Source organism: Gallus gallus, chromosome 4, assembly GCF_016699485.2.
Source record: "Gallus gallus isolate bGalGal1 chromosome 4, bGalGal1.mat.broiler.GRCg7b, whole genome shotgun sequence".
Classification (NCBI taxonomy): domain Eukaryota; kingdom Metazoa; phylum Chordata; class Aves; order Galliformes; family Phasianidae; genus Gallus; species Gallus gallus.
In genome coordinates, this window is record NC_052535.1 from 37,368,297 (window position 1) to 37,386,600 (window position 18,304).

Genomic DNA, 18,304 nt, shown 5'->3' on the forward strand with positions numbered 1-18,304 from the left:
AAGCCACGCTGAACATTGGGATGTTTTGCTGCCACCAGCACAGATTTCTCAAATGGCTCCAAACTATCAGGTATCACAATTTTTTATTAAAAATGGGACAAAGGTAGAATGTAAGTAGACAGTCTTCTAAAATGTGTGTATGTGAGGAACAGTCTTGTAAATCTGAAAGACAGCACACTAAGACTTCTATTTAAAAATATGCCAAAGCTTTTACTGACTACAATTGGTCGATCAGGCTGTGGAGCAGAGTGGATATCTACCTACTACTGGGCCCTGATGGGTCTGGACTGCCAAATGAACTTAAAAAAAAAAAGCACTTGGAACAGAGCAAAAACACAGTTCTCAGTAACATTTCTCCTGCGATTTCCACCTGGCAGCTGAACACTGGAACTTAAGCTTATATGGAGGATTCAAGTTCAGGAACAGACCCAAAACCACAAAGCAATTATTTACTGAGTTTGGTTGAAAAAAACCCAAGCACATATATATATGAAAATACATATGAAATCTGATGGCTGAGCTACACTTAGAAAATTCTTTTCCAGATACCAAAACAGTTATGTGAGCAGTTGGTTTTTGAAGATCTGTACCCTTCAAATGAGCAACAAAAGAAGTCAGGATAAGGGCTGCTTATAGGAAAAAAAAAAAGGGGGGGGGGGGGGGGGGGGGGAATTATTTTTGATAACTGAGGATGTATAAGGAACCCAGCAACTTCAATAAACTATATTCGTTATATAACAGGCTTAATGAGAAAATGAGAAGGCAGAACTGGATTTTGTATTTAACTACTTCCTCTTACTTTTGGATTGCACGATAAAGCCCTATGACCGGCTGAAGCTCTTGCACCGATCACAACATGTGAGAACACATAGAACGCATTACATGAAGAAAGGAAAAGATGCAAAGATAAGATATTAGGACTGAAATCAATACAGGATTCTCTTTTACATATCCCAACAGTCTCATTATCTTCAAAGTAGCTGATATGAATGTAATTAAAGAGCAGAACAAACAGCAAGAGGGGAAAAAAACATAGGGCCCTGTTTCAAGATTCACACTAAAAATGGCATAGCACAGGGCTGTACAGTAAATCATAGGGTACGCTGTGCCAAACCTAGCAGAATTCTTTTAAAAACAAATAATAGAGACATTTTAAACAATGTAAATTGTATAAATGCGGGCATCTGCAGTTTAAACACAAATAAGCACTGCCAACAGGGAATAATGTGAAACCACAACAAACAGCAGTTGGCGGTGCTGCAGTGTGCTAACCCAAACTCTGGTATTGTAGCTGGCTGGTAGAACTAAACCTGTGTGCCACTCACAGCAGGTAATCCTGCAGGAAGGAAGAACCAGGCACACCAGGATGGAGCTGGATACTAAAGCTTGACAGGAGATGGTACAGGCCAAGGAGAGCTCACACCCCAGGCACTGCAGCTGTTAGTGACACCTTGGTGTCCTTAGCAAAGCCCAGCTAAAGAAATAGGTGCAGAACGCTCTAAGGGAAAAAAAAAAATCCTCTGTGATTTTTCAAGAGTTCTGAATTCCTAAATCCTCCCCCTCCTGAACATCCCACAGGTACGAATCAAGGGATCAATGGATCAATGGGATAATAGTACGGAATGTCCTTAGTGGAGCATCAGCCCCTATTTCAAATATACATTGCTGAATGCTCCTACCAAGTGCTAAATTAAAATTTAAACTAGTGCTAATTGAAGTCATATCTCTGTGTGTGCTGCGTGCTGTTAGGCAGGAGGAGATTTCTTTTCCTGGAGATTAAAACTTCAGTAATGTCTTTTTGTGTTTATACCAGTTTAATGTGAAAGCAAAACGTAATTACAGGAGGCTGTTAATGGATTGGATGGCCAGTGTTGCAGTCTAGCTGCGTTCCAATTTTTCCTCTGTTGGCTTTGTGCTGTCTGTTGTCATCTCCTAATTATCTGTTCCTTTTTCAGTTGGCAGCTTTAATACTTTGAGGGTATTATTCAAATCCAAATTAATTAGTGTTTTTCAGGAATTGCTTAAAGAGTAAGAGTTTTATTTGGAGCTAGATATGATAACAAAATTTTTTATCAGATGCAAAAGTGAAATATTTTTTTTGGCTGACTTTCGCTGCCAGAAACTGTTCACATTGATCAGCAAGAGGAGAGAAACTCTGATATTGCAAAACGAAACAAGAATTCCTGAAAATGTTCAGCAGCTTATTGGTTCCCACATGGCTTTACTTCACTACTTCCTATTTACAGCAGCTTCTGACAGTAGAAGGCTAAAGCACTTTTATTGTAAAGGAACACGCTCAGGTTTTAACTGGCATATGAATTGCTGAGAAAGATAAGTTCAAGAATATAAGGGAAAAAATACGGCATTAAAATCTCAGTATCTTCACTCACGCAGCCAATGAATTAACAATAAAGTATACTACATAGCATTTATATAGTGACACATCTTGGTAAGTGCTGCAAACCCTTAAGAGCACGGGAGCATCAAATGCCATGCAGCCATTCTTCCTAATTTGTGCGTTGTGTTGACACCAACCACCACAAAAATATACAGCGAAGAATTGTCACAGCATTGCAAGCATTCTAATGAGAAAGTAATCAATGAGTGCATGGTGTTTCCTGAATCTAGTGGCCCTGATGCATCCAGCTCACACTGTTTTTTACAGTAAAGCAGGTTGCACAGAGGAATTTACTGCAACAGACTCGTAAAACCTTTTAAAGATGAAAAGATCCCCTGTACTCTCTCTTGAAAACCAATTCTGGGGGAAAAGGCAATGAGAAAGAGGAAAAGAGAGGAAGATGAAGGCAAAACAAACACAAAAAGAGTTAATTTGAAACTAATCAAACCCCATTTTCTTTCTCTGCATCAGAAATCTCTTTTATTCAGTGATGAATTTATTTTCAAAGACATGCCGATCCTTTTGAGGGGAATTCCGCATCTTACAGCTGTGCAATCTGCCCTGCAGTGTACGCCTTGCTCACCCACCTGCTCTCTGCAAAACACCATGAACTTCCCAGAGCTGAGGTTCTGCCAGTAAAATTGCACTTTATGTTTGTCGCTGATCTCCAGCAAAGACAATGCCTAGCCCATTATATTCTGAAGTAAAAGTAGTAAAGAACTGTGTACGAATGAGTTAGCAGACTATTGTTACCTTGCAGAGTGTTATATTGTATTATGTATGGTTTTATGTTAATAATGCATGCTTTTATAGAGCACTTAGAAATCAGTTTCATTAAACAGTTTCATTTTAAGAATAATTTGTTAAGAATGCAGCTTCTGAAAAAGGTTAAACTCTTGTTCCATATTCAAAGTATAACCCACATGCTGAGAATAAAGGAACAGTCAAATTTTAAACACCTATTACAATTCATGCTTTGAAACATCTCATAAGTCTAGCCTTAAGTACTTCCCATTTGATAGTTACTTTATTTTTGCCTGCTTTTGTTTTCTTCTTCATTCATGTTGTTTTATCAGCATATATTAAAATTTTAATTTCATTTCTTGCTGTGCATTCAGATGCCAGTGAGTTGAACTCTACCCATTTAAAAGCACATTTACTGGGGCAAAATTTAGTCCCTTTGTTCTCATCGGGGCAAATGTAGTTTTATTATCAGGGAAGATTAAAAGACCTGACCCTTGGCACTAAGAAATATTGTGGTAACTCCTACAAATTCCAACTAGTATACACTAAAGTATGATCCTTTGCTCGCTGGCAGAGCACTGAAACATATACTGCATCTGGCAGAGGTGTTTGTTTTCAGCTTTCATCTTACGTGTACATTAGCTAGAGAATTGACTATATTGTTGGTAGAACAATGGATCAAGTCCAGGCCTGGCAGATCCTATCTGACGGGCAGGTATATCAATTGGAAAGCATGCGTTCAATTTTAAGAAAAATACCAAAGCAAAGTCAGAAGCAAGCTACAGTTCCCTTGCTGGTGGAATTAAACAATCCCCTCCTCCTCAATAACAGCTAATGCAGTCAGCTTCAGGAGCACACACATCATCACTGGGGAGCAAATCCCACTTAACAACGTGCCAGAACGGAGGGAGACAAGAATTCCTATGAAGAAAGCCATCATTCATACACGAAGGCAAAAGATGGCAAGTGCAAAAAGATACTATTTTTACCTCAGCCTGAGCCTCTTTCCTTTTTTTAAACAGAAAGTTGAGACTTTCTTCTTAGCTTCAGCCAACTATTGCTATGAACATACCTGCCAGATTTTGTTATGGACACTGTGATATGTGATGTCTTCCTTCAGCTCCCACATATTAGAGTCCCTTTGTTTGTGAGACCCTCTCTTCCCTGCTCCAGAACAACACCTTGCTAACCCTCACAGTTGCAAAAGTGACCTCTTAGAGTGACAACAAACTACCCACTGTCGGTGCTCATCCCATATTCCTCCAGCCCAGGGACCAGAGCAGGCATAGCTGAAAGGAGGCTGTCAATAGGAAGAGTTCTCCAGGCAAACGCTGATAACTGCTGGCTGCACCAGCAGGGGATGCCAGCATCTAATACCAGCCATGAACACCAGCAAGCTCTCAGTGATCTACACCAGGGGTCACAGGATCAAAACTCAGCCCAACCTCTCTACTGCAAAAGTACAGAGAAGCGTGGCTGACATTTCTGTGTAATAGTTGGTTTTACCAAGAAGAACTTTCAATTCCGTTAGAATAAAATCACAAAATCAAACATTTTTACCTCTCCCTCCTTCACTTAGATAAAAAAGCACCAGAAGAGAAAGTTAAAGAGAGAAAAGAATGTTTCACTTTCTGATCCAGAATTTTCAGTGCTAGCATACAACAAAATAATTTCTTTGCTTACAAACTCTGAAAGTGCAACAGAAAATATGATTCTTCCCAATGTCCACAGCCCCTTTTCAACACATTTTTACAGTCATCTAAAAGACAGTGTACAATTTTTCTTCATATATGCAGAATGCTGAAGAAGCCTGAAGAAGTTCATGACTGAGCGCTAGGAAGATCTGGGGTTGAAAAAGCCCATTTCAGCTCAATTTACAAGTGCTAACTCTTCAAAAATCTCTCTAAAAGTATCTTCATAAAATGAAATTTTACCTTGGACCAGATGGTTCTAAATTTTCTATTTATTTTGGCATCCCTATCAAATAAACCATTTTAACTGAGCTTCAGAAAGATCCCACTTCTTTAAATTTTCACTTTCTGTGTGTCTAGATTATCCCTTCTTGACTTCCCACAACAAAATTATAAACATGTCCTTACTAAACACGTCCCATGAATAGAGCTACTTAGGAATACAAAGAAGCACTTCCAGAATAATAAAGGGTAAGATTTCCAGTTGCATTTTCATATCGCCCACTTCTTTCATTTTCAGCCAATGATAAGGCTCTGCTGACTTTTATGGGAGCCACTAAATGTTCAATGTGTGCTGTAGGAAATACAGTCTCCTGTTTTCTCTTGTTAATCGCAATTCTTTTGAACTTAAATTTGCAGAAAAAATAACGACCACGGTGTCATTTGCCCTGCATTTTTTTTTTACTTTCAAAGATCCAACATTCCTGCATTTGGAATATTTCAGAAATACTTTTAAAAGAAAATTTCCACGCCAAGCTTTCTCTGTACTGAGCATGTAGTGGTCATATCTCACTGCAGTGTTTCTGTTCTGCACTGTTGCAGCTGTAAATTGTCTGAAATTCCAGATTATTATTTTTTAAGAAAATTTGCATTCTAGACTCCAAAAGAAAAAAGAAAAAAAGAAAAAAAGAAGAAGAAAAAAGGAAAAGGAAAAAAAAGAAAAGGAAAAAAAGAAAAGGAAAAAAAGAAAAGGAAAAAAAGAAAAGGAAAAAAAGAAAAGGAAAAAAAGAAAAGGAAAAAAAGAAAAGGAAAAAAAGAAAAGGAAAAAAAGAAAAGGAAAAAAGGAAAAGGAAAAAAGGAAAAGGAAAAAAGGAAAAGGAAAAAAAAGGAAAAGGAAAAAAAGGAAAAGGAAAAAAAGGAAAAGGAAAAAAGGAAAAGGAAAAAAGGAAAAGGAAAAAAGGAAAAGGAAAAAAAGTAAAAGGTAAAGAAAAAAGAAAAAGAAAAAGAAAAAAGAAAAAAGGCATGCCGAGCATGTGGTAACATAATAAAATTGGGAAACATCCAGAAAATTGTGGTAAGGCGGCCATTAAGAATAATTTTACTCCACTTACTTATTTTAAACACGAATTCCCTAATTAAATGCTTTGCTACTACAAATGATGAAAAAAGTAGAACCATGATGGTAGACTAATCAGCACCTCACAGTGCCACTTTGAGAGCTTTGATGCGTAGGATTGATTCACCCTTTTTCTCTTTTCTTAACATCAGAATCTCATAATGGCCTACAAACAAAGACACCAGAAATAATCATTCCAGTCCTTGCTGCAGAGAACTCCCAGTTGTATTTGCTACGACATTCTCTGTACTTTAAGTTTCCTTGTTCATAAATCAAACAATGGTTAACATCTTAAAAGGATGTCATTAAGTCAAATGGATGATGTGAGACTCAGAAGTTGTTTTTTGCTGTCTATCCAGAAAATTTCCACTAAGTTATGTACTTAGAGTTTCCCAGGCACGGCCTCCCATTCTATCATCATAGGTTTAGTATTCATCCTCTCATACTCTTTCCTCTACTGATTGCATATTAATTAAAAAGGTTACTTTCTCCTACCTTATCTTGGTAATCCTTAGTTCTTCCAGTCTGGAGTCATCTGCACAGGTAATTAACGAGGTATTTTTTCAGGTCAACACCGTGTCACCTAGCATAGAGCAGAAGGGAAACAGTCTAACTATAGGCCTAAAAATGCAGAATTGCAAAAACATGCAAACAAATAACTGCAGAAAACTACTAAGCAGCAGCTTCACATCATCCCTTGTAAATAGCACACAGATATAATACCATATCCTTAGCCTCTGATCTAAAATCTTGTCCTAGGGAAAGCAGCTTTCGAAAAAAAAAAGCACAGACTTCACTGGCACGTGGATGTGACAGATTTCCTCGGTCTGAGATAATGGCTGGCCACAAAGCCTCACAAGACAAAACTTAAACATCTCCAACATGACAAGGAATAGTATGCTGTCAAAACGGCAGCTAAATTTGAAATTTACACAGTGAAACTGAAAAACACAAAACATATCACGTGAACACAATGTGAACACATTGGTTGCATATTTATAATGGCATATTGGTAGAAAAAGAGCATTGACGTAAGAAATACAAAAACAAAGGCCTTCAAGTCTCACTAAGAGCCGAGGTTCTAGCTGCCTTTGTTAGTAATTCATACTTTTCCCTCTTGGCTCTCTTTGCACAGGAAGACATTTTACATGCACAATACATTAATTAGACATGTAAAAGATACTTCAAGCCTGCCAACTCAACTGCTTTGGGTAGCATTCCGCCAGACTTCCAGACAATTAGCAGCTGGAACATCTGGAAATCCCAGACAAATGGCCACCAACCATGCAAAAATTGACTCTGTAACACACAAGTGTCTGATGCATCACAGGAGTTCAGAGGCATAGACATCATAGGAGGTGCCCAAGCCTCCTGGAGTGTATCTGGTATATAATGGAGTAGCTGCACATCACGTAGATGCACACAGGTCAGTCACATGTGTACAGAGGGATGCCAGATTTATTGTTCTGGGGCTTGAGACTAGAAGGGAAGATATGGTGACAGTTTCATTGCACAACATCATTCAGACTGTATCTTCCTGTCCTCTAAGACTCTGGCAGCATGCCCCCCAGTTGGAGGAGGAGAGCTGAACTTCTACTGCATGTTGTTATTAATTTGGTGGTGTCAAAGATCAAGTCAAAGGAACTCAAAATAAAACCCTGTATCTGTTTCTTTCCTTTCTCCCACTGGCCTAGAGATCTTGTATCCTCTAAGACATCAGGAAGCCAGCAAATACAGTTTGTATCCAACTGTCATAGCCATTGAAAAGGTAAGTCAGACTGCTTATACAAAATCCTGGTATTTTCTCAGGTGGTTTCAGCATCCTGACTGAGGTTTTCGAGCTGATGCCCAGAATTACATCTATAAATCTCACGTGCACGCTGACTTTGTTGTCAAAGGGCTCAATACCCAAAAGCTGTTACAAGATGGTTGCTTTCCCAGTCAGAACAGCCTGCTGTGTCAAAAACTTAAAGGAGTTTCTGCAGTGCAAAGCTTACAGTGGTGGTTAATGGCTCTCACACTATATCACTGCCTGAATCCTGGGCCTTTGTTTCCAGCTCGTTCCTGATACTGTATTACAGAACAAGAACAATGCACAAGCCCTCAGTAACTTGCTGTCTCAAAAGGAACAGCATTCCTACAACCGATTAATCCGCCAAAAAAGCTGAAAGGGTCACATCTCTGACTAAAAAGGCTTTTCACTTCAAGGCTTATTCCACAGTTCAGTTCAGCTGACAAATGCACAGATGAGGATTTCTCAACGATGTAGTTTTCAGTAAAGGGACAACCCACCCTACTGTTAGGAGAACGGGAAAAAGAGAAGCCATCTCCTGAAAAGGATACAACTTCACTCCCAGATTATATCAGGATGTAGCACTGTAAACAAGCTACAAGAGAGTCAATATCACTCAGGATTGGTTGCCCATATTCCCAGAGTCATCATGTATGGGGTTGAACATGACACCAAATGCTAGGGGCATACAGAAAAGTTACTTTCCCTGTTCTTAGAGGTCCAGAGGACCATTTCTTTATATCGCATCTGAAATGACAGCTAAGTGAATGGGGAGAAAGGAGAGTCTATGGTGTGAAAGCTATGGTACTTTAACACCACAGGATGCAATGCAGTTCAGTGGGGACAGAGAGGATATGAAGACTGCATGAGTTGCTATTTAAAGAAAAACATACAGGCATGTGCTAAGTTCTGTCCATATCCGAAATCAAACATTTGCCACCCTGTTTATCCAATTACCATCACATTTCGCTGAGCAGTACTTAACTGAATTTTTTCAAGGTTAGGGCCTCAGGAAGAGTCACTTTCCTGGTCAGTTCTTTGATTGCCTTTACCTCCATCCATCCAAATACACTGGATGCCCCCAAACCATTTGGGATCAGCAAACCTGGGCTAAATTTTCTATCTAGTTCATTCACTACTTAAGCAGGGGAAAAAAAACTTTGCTTGTTCAGCTGACTTAATATTGAGGGTAGGCAGTGATCTTCTTCTTCCATGAATATGCTAAAATTAATCCAATTTGCATGGGAACATATAAGCAGTAAATATTTATTCATGATTGGGAGGGAACTGATCCAAGTATGTAAACTGAAGGTAGACATTAAAAAAAAACAGCATAAACATTGATCACCATAACTTTCCTACAATTAGCTGCCAGGTATAATTAATTTGTGCTTCCAGATATATTAAATCACTAACAAGCATAACATGTTTGAAATAAGAAATAATTCAAAAAAAAAAAAAAAAAAGCAATTAGGGAGATCCAGTTATTTCAGTTTGGGCAAAGTGACCCTTACACTAATAGCCCAGTAGTTAATGAAGCTGACTTTAAGAGAATTCCTTTTTCTCCCTATGAACGCTATCTTTATTTTTTTCTAAACTTCATACTGAAGTTACAAAGTTTAATTAAATATGCTTCAGTCTGCAGAAGTAAAAAGTAAGAGATATGCTAGCAATAGAAACAGCAGTCTGCCAACTTAGGGAGTCATATGTTGAGTTATTGTTAAACTAAAGGAGAAGGAGATAAAAAACACATTGGCATGTATTTTTAACAGACTGTTAGTTGAACACCGTGAAAGGATGTGCTCCTTAGCTGAAATCATTCTTACCCTGCCTAATGATAAGATTTCAAGAGAGAGATTTCTGCATTGGCAGAATGTATTTTTTTTTTTTTTTTTAACTAGACAATAGATCTTTACTTCGGTACAGATGATCTTTACTTCTCAGAGAGATCTCTATTGCTTGAAAATCACTCTTGGTTTTGGTCTCGAGACTGTTTATGCCTACAAACAGCTCAAAAACATCATTCAAAGTCAGCGTCTCACTGTCTTGATGCTTTTCTGCTCAAGGCTCTTAAGCATAGGACTGCCGTGAGCAGGGAGCATGGAAACATTGCTTTGAAAGCACACACAACAACTCTGAGCATTTGTGTGTAGATGAACCACAAGCGCTTTAGCAATGACCAAGGCCGTAGGCAAACACATGAATCATTAATTACCTTTCCTTTAGTTTGCTAGTGTTCCCGTGTTGGAGATTTATTGTCTCTCCATTAGAGCCATAAGAGTGGACAGTATGAATGTTCCCTTCCTACGTGGGGAACATGGGGAACTTAAAGCAAAGCCAGTTCTTTCATGTACAATAAAGCTGGGTAGAGCTAAGGTCTGAAAATTTTCATCAAAATAGATGAGAAGAATTTATGTGATATGCTCCCCCAATCTGTTCTGCTACGAAAGAGTGCAAAGAGCTGTGGTGCACTTGCATCTGTGACAGTTATTTCTATTCTGCCTGCAACCTAAATCTGGTCAGCTTCAGCATGATTATAAAGTCAGCTCATGATTCTTTATCTTGTATGTGCAGGGTATGGATTGGGAAATCACTGCACAGACTGGAGAATCAGCATACAATTTTGGACCAACAATTTCTGTTAGTTCTTTCTAGAGTTTAACCTCAGCTTAAAGAATTTCATACTTTAAGGATAGGGCCTTATTTCCACTGATCACCACATCAGATTTAGGCAGACACAGACATATCAGTATTGGTGCATGAGTGAGAAAACAAGGATAAAAATGAAAGCTTGAGAAGAAAAGAGACAAAGAAAACAATCTCACTGGTTCTTATGCTCATCTGGTGCCCTGTTCCCAAAATACTTAAGCATCCAGTAATTTATGTATTTATCATTCTGTGAAGAAAATGCAGATTGTTATTCATTCTGTCTGCAAAGAGGTGAAGAAGGATCTCAGCATGGCTGCACACTTGAATCAGAAACTAAGATGTTGGTAGTTTGGTCCTGAGAAAGAAAGAAAAGAATACATGAGAAAAAAATCCTGGCACAGTTACACTGGGGTAGTTACAGATCGCAGCAACTCTTTTCTTCTTATTTTCATCTTGTTTTAGCAGAGGAGAACTTGGCATATTGTTCATAAACAAACAAGACTGATGCAACAAAGATGGGATATCTTTTGCAACTTCAGAAAAAAACAGCTTCAGAACCAACCATGGACAGATGTGGAAGGAGGTAAGTCAGACTCTATTACACAACTCTGTTTCTCGCTAACCACCAATCCTGAAGTTAGCAGTTAACGCTCCATCTTTAAACCCCTCCTCAGTGTTTGTGTAGCATAAGTTGGAGAAGCAAGTGCAAAAAGAAACTCTTTCAGCCTTTGGGAGAAATGGCATAAGCAGCCAAGGCACAGGATATTCAGAAGACTTTCTCAAGCTGCAACAGGACTGTCTCTACTAGCTGATGACAGTGGACTTACTCTAGTCCTCACATGGTCTTCACTCTTCCTATAAAACTACATTAGCCCCACTTCTATCAGCTTCACCACTGTTTACTCCTCCTCATAACAGTTATTTCCAACTGCACATCTCCATCACCAAACACAGCTACAAAAATACTGTTGTTAAATTTAGTGATCCAAGAGATCTGAGGAAAATTACCTGTCAAGAGAATAATTTGTATTTCTAATAAAACGCATCTGTTTGCTTCATTAAGGTGCACTGGGCTATGCTCTATCCAATTGCCCACTCTGGGTCTAGCTTTCTTTTGCTCAGGTTGCAAACACTACAGACTGCCTAGTTTTCTTTAAACAAACAAACAAAAAAAAAAAAAACAAATCAAATATTAGGTACCGATACAGTTCCTAGCAAAGGATATATGACTATATAAATTCATGGTTTGCTCACACTTTTTATATCCTGTGCAGTGCTACCTCACTGCAAAAAAAGACAGTTTCAGTGCTCAGAGAAGGGTAACAAGGATGAGCCCAATTGAAGAATTAGGGTGGTTTCTATTGTGGAGACCATGTCTCTGATGTAGATCTCCAGTGCCCTTGTAAATTCTAAGTTTTGTTTCCCTTTAACACAATGCATATATGTGCCTATGCTAGCAACACGCTCAGCATCACAAGTATATGATGTCTTGCACGATAACCTTCAGTGAGGATTTCCCTCGTTGTTCCCAAAGTCACAGAGACTGACATGATGCACTCAGGCTGAGTGCACAAGCTGCATCCAGAAGAACGTCAGTAGATTCTGACATGCCACTTGACCTGTGATTTCATTTGTGAGGTGCATGGTGACAAGTCACTGCTTTACAACAAGATTCAGCCTTTCTTTCCTTCAAGAGGATTGAACGCAGTAGACTATGTTGAGAGACATGTTCAACAAATGCACTACAGGGCATTCTTGAGCATTTGACTGCACAGTTGCTTTCAGACGGCACTTTGCTTGCTTTCCCTCTTCCACAGAAATGGTCATATAGCCCTTAGAATGAGTCAGGGTAGATGCTCTAAAATTCAGGAATTTTGTGTCTATTGCGAGAAGGCAAAGCAGCTGTCAGTAAATAAGTATAAACTTTAAGTTGGACCTCTCAAGCCTAGAACTAACATTTGAACAGGACCAGAGCCTTCCTCTCTGATAAAAAGCACTCTGGTGCATCAAGTATTTTTCTGGAGGACAAAGTATCCTGAGATGTGGCTCACCGATCCATCAGCTCACAGATTTACAGTACATTAACTATGGTCATGGGAAAATGTTTTTTCCTTCTATAAAGAGGGTCTTGTGTAATATGTAAATGCCATGAGGGATTAGCACAAGATATTATTTTTGCAGCGTGTGAAAGTGTGCTGTGCCAATTCTCAGAATGTCCAGCACCAGCCAAGCCTCATGACAGACCCAGAGGCAAATGCACAACTCTCAATGGAATTGCCCAGTAAAGATGGGCTGGACCAGCTGAGAAGTCAGAAACATAGGCTAAAACGGTATTTGATAATACATAGGTTCACAGACCGATATATCTGAACCAGCTCTGACCGAAGGCAGTTCAAGCAGAAAATCCTCTTTTTCATAACATATTTCACAAAGACTCTGTCCTTATAGAAGAGTGCTACAAAATTCAAATGAAATGAAAGCTCATACACTTCTATAAAAATTGCTTTCATCACATATAAAACAAAGACTTTCTGTATGTATTTTTATTATGCTGATGCAGAGGTTTATAGAGGAAAATAATGTTTTGATTCAAGTGGAAAAAAACAAAAACCAAAAAAGCAGAACAGTACCTATTTTTCAGAGAATTCTATATAAGGACAGTGGTATTTTTCAGACTAAGAAATAATTAAAGGGGAATAAAGCTCATTCTGTACAGCTCTTACAAGTATATGCAGTACTACTGCATAGCACATGAAATCAGGTAGGTTCTCTGAGACTGCGAGTAATAATGGGATGATAAAAATTTTACCAGGTTTCTCAAAATAAATGAGTTAATCTTTTTTTTTTTCCTCCTAAAAATATTCACTTATCTGATGCCCTAATGCATGCATCCAGAATCCTTCATGCAAATAACCTTCTGCTGACATCTTTTGATGAGTTAATTCTTAGTGCTAGTTGTGGAAAGAATCATCTAATAAATGGGCATGTAAAGATGATGAAGCCCTTTACAAATATACTTTTGAGCCTGGTATGCATTCTGTACTTTATATAGTAAACCAATACAAAGGGAGAAGATGATGATGCCAGGTCAGGAATGAGATTTTTGTTACTTATATATAACTATGCCAGGGCAAACTAAGTATATTTGTGAGGTCTGAGGTTTTTGGTTAAAATACATAATAGAATGGCTGAGAGTAGACTGAAAAAATATTTAAAGTAGGATCACCCTCTCTGTACGCTAGAACAAAGGCTTTTAAGGATTGGCTTAAATGAGTAACAAGCAGCCTATTAATTCCCAAAATGATGATGTAGCAGTTCTCCATATTTAACTACCTTCTCTCTGTTCATATTTATGAGTTAGGTTTTGAGGCTATAAAATGGTGTACTGTAGATCAGACATCTCCCAAATGAAAAATGCTAACTAGAATAGTGAACTGTTTTCCACATTTGAAGTTACCAATGTGTGCTAAAAGTTCCAAACAATTATGAAAGAAAAGGTAAAGTCCAACAGATCACAATCTCTAAATGAGAAACCTTCAGGACTATACATAGTTTAAACAGTATTGCTGAAAACATACAGTAAAGTTTAAATATAAACCAAAACATAGCATTGCATAAGAACTTGAAGTGGACTGAAAAACAACTGCAAGCAAAAAGGGAAATGAACAACTCTATCTGATCTTTCCAGCTGACTTAAATGTGTACCCTAAAAAAATAAAGTAGTGACAACTAATTTGTGATGTAAAATTATTCCTGTTTTAATTAAATTAAAATCAATGAATATAATTAATTATCTAGGTTGTGAGACACATCTACCCAGACAGAAACGCTCTCTTAGACTCACTGAGGGGAAGGAAGTGGATCAGGCTGACCTAAATTTGGTTCACTGTTTAAAACTAAGGGTAAGATTTTCAATGTTTTCCAATCAATTTCAACCATATCCCATATTCCGACTTCCTGCCTACAACCTCAGGAGCACCGCAGTGACTTTTCTTCTATCTATACTATTTTTGCTGCTTTGGTAAAGCAGGTAAACTCCACACGGTTATTGGGCTGTCTACTTGTAACATTAATGACTTATTATCAAGTAAGGTGCGTGTCAGAAGTTTCTCTTAGGCTACCGCCCACCATATTTCTTTGATTCTGTCCTCAGTGCCCTTTTGAAAGTTCATGAAATGCAAGCAGGACAGCTTTCATTTTTTTCTGTGTACAGTCCCTACCCTATATTAAAAGTTCTAATACAGAGCTGCTGTTCTGGTTATGGAATAATAGCATTTCTGATATATTAAACAAAGACAGCAGACTTTCCAAGATTTTTTTTATGTAACCTCCTGGCCTGCCAAGTGGCCCAGCACATGGTGAATACAGATGCACCAGAGACAACTTTCATACCATAAATTCCTTTCCTGCTCTTCTGCTGTGAGTGACAACAATATTTTCCACTCATTTCAGTGGCAACAATTCCAGTCTTAGCACAGATTGGCAGTCTAGTTATTTAGTTATTTAGCTGCAGTTTGCATCTCAGAATAATTTTTTCTGACCCTCTTTTTGTTGTTGTTTTTTTTTCCCCCTCAAGATTTGTCTCTCACGCTCCCCCTCCTCTCTACACCTCTCTTTTTAATTTTTTAAAAAGCAATTTGCTCTCTGCCATTTGGTTTCTCAGCAGGGCTGTTTATCAGCACGACTCACTAAGGGAGGACAGCTGGTAAGGGAGAGAAAAAAGTCAGATCCTTAAGAATGAAACTGTGGATTTAAATATGTGAGCCTGCACTCTAAATTGTTTTGTTATGCAATTTGTATTAAACTCACTCCTTAAGTCAGGGGCATACCCTGCAGCATGTAAAGTTCATAGAAACAGACAAATAATACCCAGAAGCACATACTTGTACAGATAAAGCAAAGGAAGACACCATTTGTTGCAGAGCAGCGTTTGTAATTCTGAGAACTCTCCCCTCATTCTGAAGCAGATAAAGTGGTTGGCAGAAAAAAAAGATGAGACTCACAGCTGGAGGAAACACAGGTGTCAAAGTCTGTTGTTACTGCTTTTTTTGTGGCTCAAAACAGGCAGGCATGTTTGATATGTGAGAAAGACAAAAAAGAGATACTTGGGCAAATTGAGCCCAGGACTAAGTGAGTTCAGCAGCCAGGTGGGTCATATTTTCCTACGCTTATTCTTTGCATGGTGAAGTCTTACCTGGTGAAGACAACCTACATACTGTGACACCAGACAAAGATCTGAGCCACTGGTTTCTAACTGTCTTCAGCAGCAGTCTCAGATATGGTTTCAATAAGAATTGCCCTTACACTGGAGATGAACTTGGTTCACTGAGAGAAAACTTAATAAAACTCTTCTGCTGGTTTAGCTGCCTGAGCATTATCCTGTTGACTCCCTCTAATGTGCTCAGCAGCAAAGTTTCAAAGTGAAGACAGCAGTCAAAAGGGGAGCTGGAGCTTACCAAGACTACTGCCTAAAACGTCAGCTTGTCCCACTTACAAACCAGTTGACACCACTACCGATATCCCCTTTTGGTTCAAACCTTTACTAACTAGCTCACTTTGACAGCTGCCTCTGCTCTTTCCTATTAAAAGACATGACACTGGCTTTAGAGGAGAAAGTTGCAGGGAATCGCACTCTGCACTGACATCCCAATGGTTTAATTGAAGACGAACACTTTGTTCAACTCTTGTCCTTTTCCCTGGGGTGGCCAGCATTGCTTCAAATGCCTGCTGACTTAAATGGTGACAGCTGCAGGACACAGACTCATGTATCACAAGCTGCGTGCAATAGGAGATAGCTGAAGGGCAGAACTTCAAAGACACTGGTTGTAACCACCCGGACAGCACAGGGCTGTTGCCAATGCCAGTTGGTAGCTCCAAGCTCAAATGTGGGGCCGTGGCCTCACGAGCAATTGGACATTTGCCATATTTTGGAGGTGCTGTATATCTATCCCAGAGAGAGGCCGGAAGACAGAGGTGAGTACAGTGTTGATTGCTTTAACATTTCTATTGGCCTTGTTTGGTTCCTCCAAAAACTGACATCAGTAGATCAACAAGAACATTTGTCTCCTCTTTGGAGAAATGGACTGTAATTAAGTTGAGGAAGAATTGGGCTGATTTTAGCATACTTCCTCCAGCACGCCAGCTTCAAAAGATATTTTAACATTTTTGTAGAATGAGAATAATCTGCATTTTAAGTTTTTCCTGGCACCTGTAATGTTGCTCATAATACTTCCACCTTCACAGGAAAATTATCCACATCCTGATCAGCATCAAAAACTTCAGGTACTATTGGCTTAGAAAGATATATTGACCTCTAACACGAAATATAATTTATTTTCAGACTCACGGAGAATCTAGATTCTACACGGCAATGTAGATTACTGCTGAAAGCGTACATTGAACTGCTTTAACACACTTAGAAAATGCCTTTACGGGTCTTGCCAGATTGCTTTCCACATTTCTGTTGCTACATAAGAGACTCAGACTTTCTCACCCACATTTTATGTAAAAATATTTTATATTTTTATTTTTATGTAAAACATATTTTATGTTTCTACTGATTGACATTGAGCCTCTGTCTTGATCTGTGAGCTCTTGTACTAGTTCCACTTGGCAAAAAGGACCTTGGGTAAAGACACAGGGTTGCTGTGCAGCTAGAAATAGTCCATCAGGTTGGGCCCTCCCTCAAAGGAGCTATGTTGGAAGGTACACATTCCCTACTGCAGCAATACACTCATTTCTTTCCATCCCAAAACTAAACCCATGGACAAAAAGAGTTGAGCCGTCTCCTTTCTCACTGCTGGAGCGCAAAGGGACAACAGCAGGATGAGGAACAAACATGACAAACACATTTAATTACACTCACAACACCACCCATGTCCTTATTTCTTTCCCAACCTTTGCTTCTAGGATCATTTTGCTGTGACCTAAATATGAATGCTCTAGATTCATATTGCAATTTCTGGCACACTGCATTTCAACCACTTCTTTTCCCTGCAACACACTGGGCATTTCAGTTTACTTCTAATGCTTAAACTCAGTAGAATACTTGTCAGCAAGTGTAGCTGTCATAGCTTATAGTAGATCTGTCAATAGAAAATGAAATCCTTTTACTATTTCTGCCAAATTAGGAAAACTCTTCTTTATTTAGGTAGTAAAGAACTATGACTGCAAATAAAGGCACCAGAAGTCCTCATTCCAAAATAAATGTATGTTATTAGGGTGAATGGCACATTGTAATGGAGCACGAAGAACACAGATACACTGTGCAGTATAAGGCACATTGGACTAAGTTCATCTCTTGCAGTGAAATACTGCCTCCAGTTACTTCCATGCAACACCATTAATTTAGACATACATTTGGCCCACTAGCCTCTTGTTAGCTGTTCAGGAGTCTGTTGTGTAAAAAAAACCTCAAGTGTTGAGAGCAGTACAAGCATAGAGCCACAGAAAGGCATCTCCACAGCAATATGAAAAGGAGACAAATACATGCAATGATTTCTTATGGCAAAGCATGATAACTGAGAAGAAAACATCCCTGCACTCTTTTGTCTTTCCAGAAAAAAAGAAATTGCCACCTGTCAGCTGTCTGCCACATTCCAGGAGGCTGGAAGGAAGCTGGTAATCATACCACCACAACACTTGAAGGAAGATCTGACTGAAAACCTTGCTATGATGAAGAAAATCCATCTTGA

The 18,304-nt window shown here is 38.8% G+C and overlaps 1 long non-coding RNA gene across 1 annotated transcript in view; it reads right to left on the reverse strand.

Moving 5' to 3' along the window:
• Positions 1-6,627: 6,627 nt before the first annotated feature.
• Positions 6,628-18,304, reverse strand: part of LOC121110572 — a 57,504-nt gene continuing 45,827 nt past the window's right edge. The window contains exon 5 of the long non-coding RNA XR_005859408.2: positions 6,628-6,752. This is a non-coding gene — a long non-coding RNA (uncharacterized LOC121110572). The remainder of the gene's footprint in view (positions 6,753-18,304) is intronic.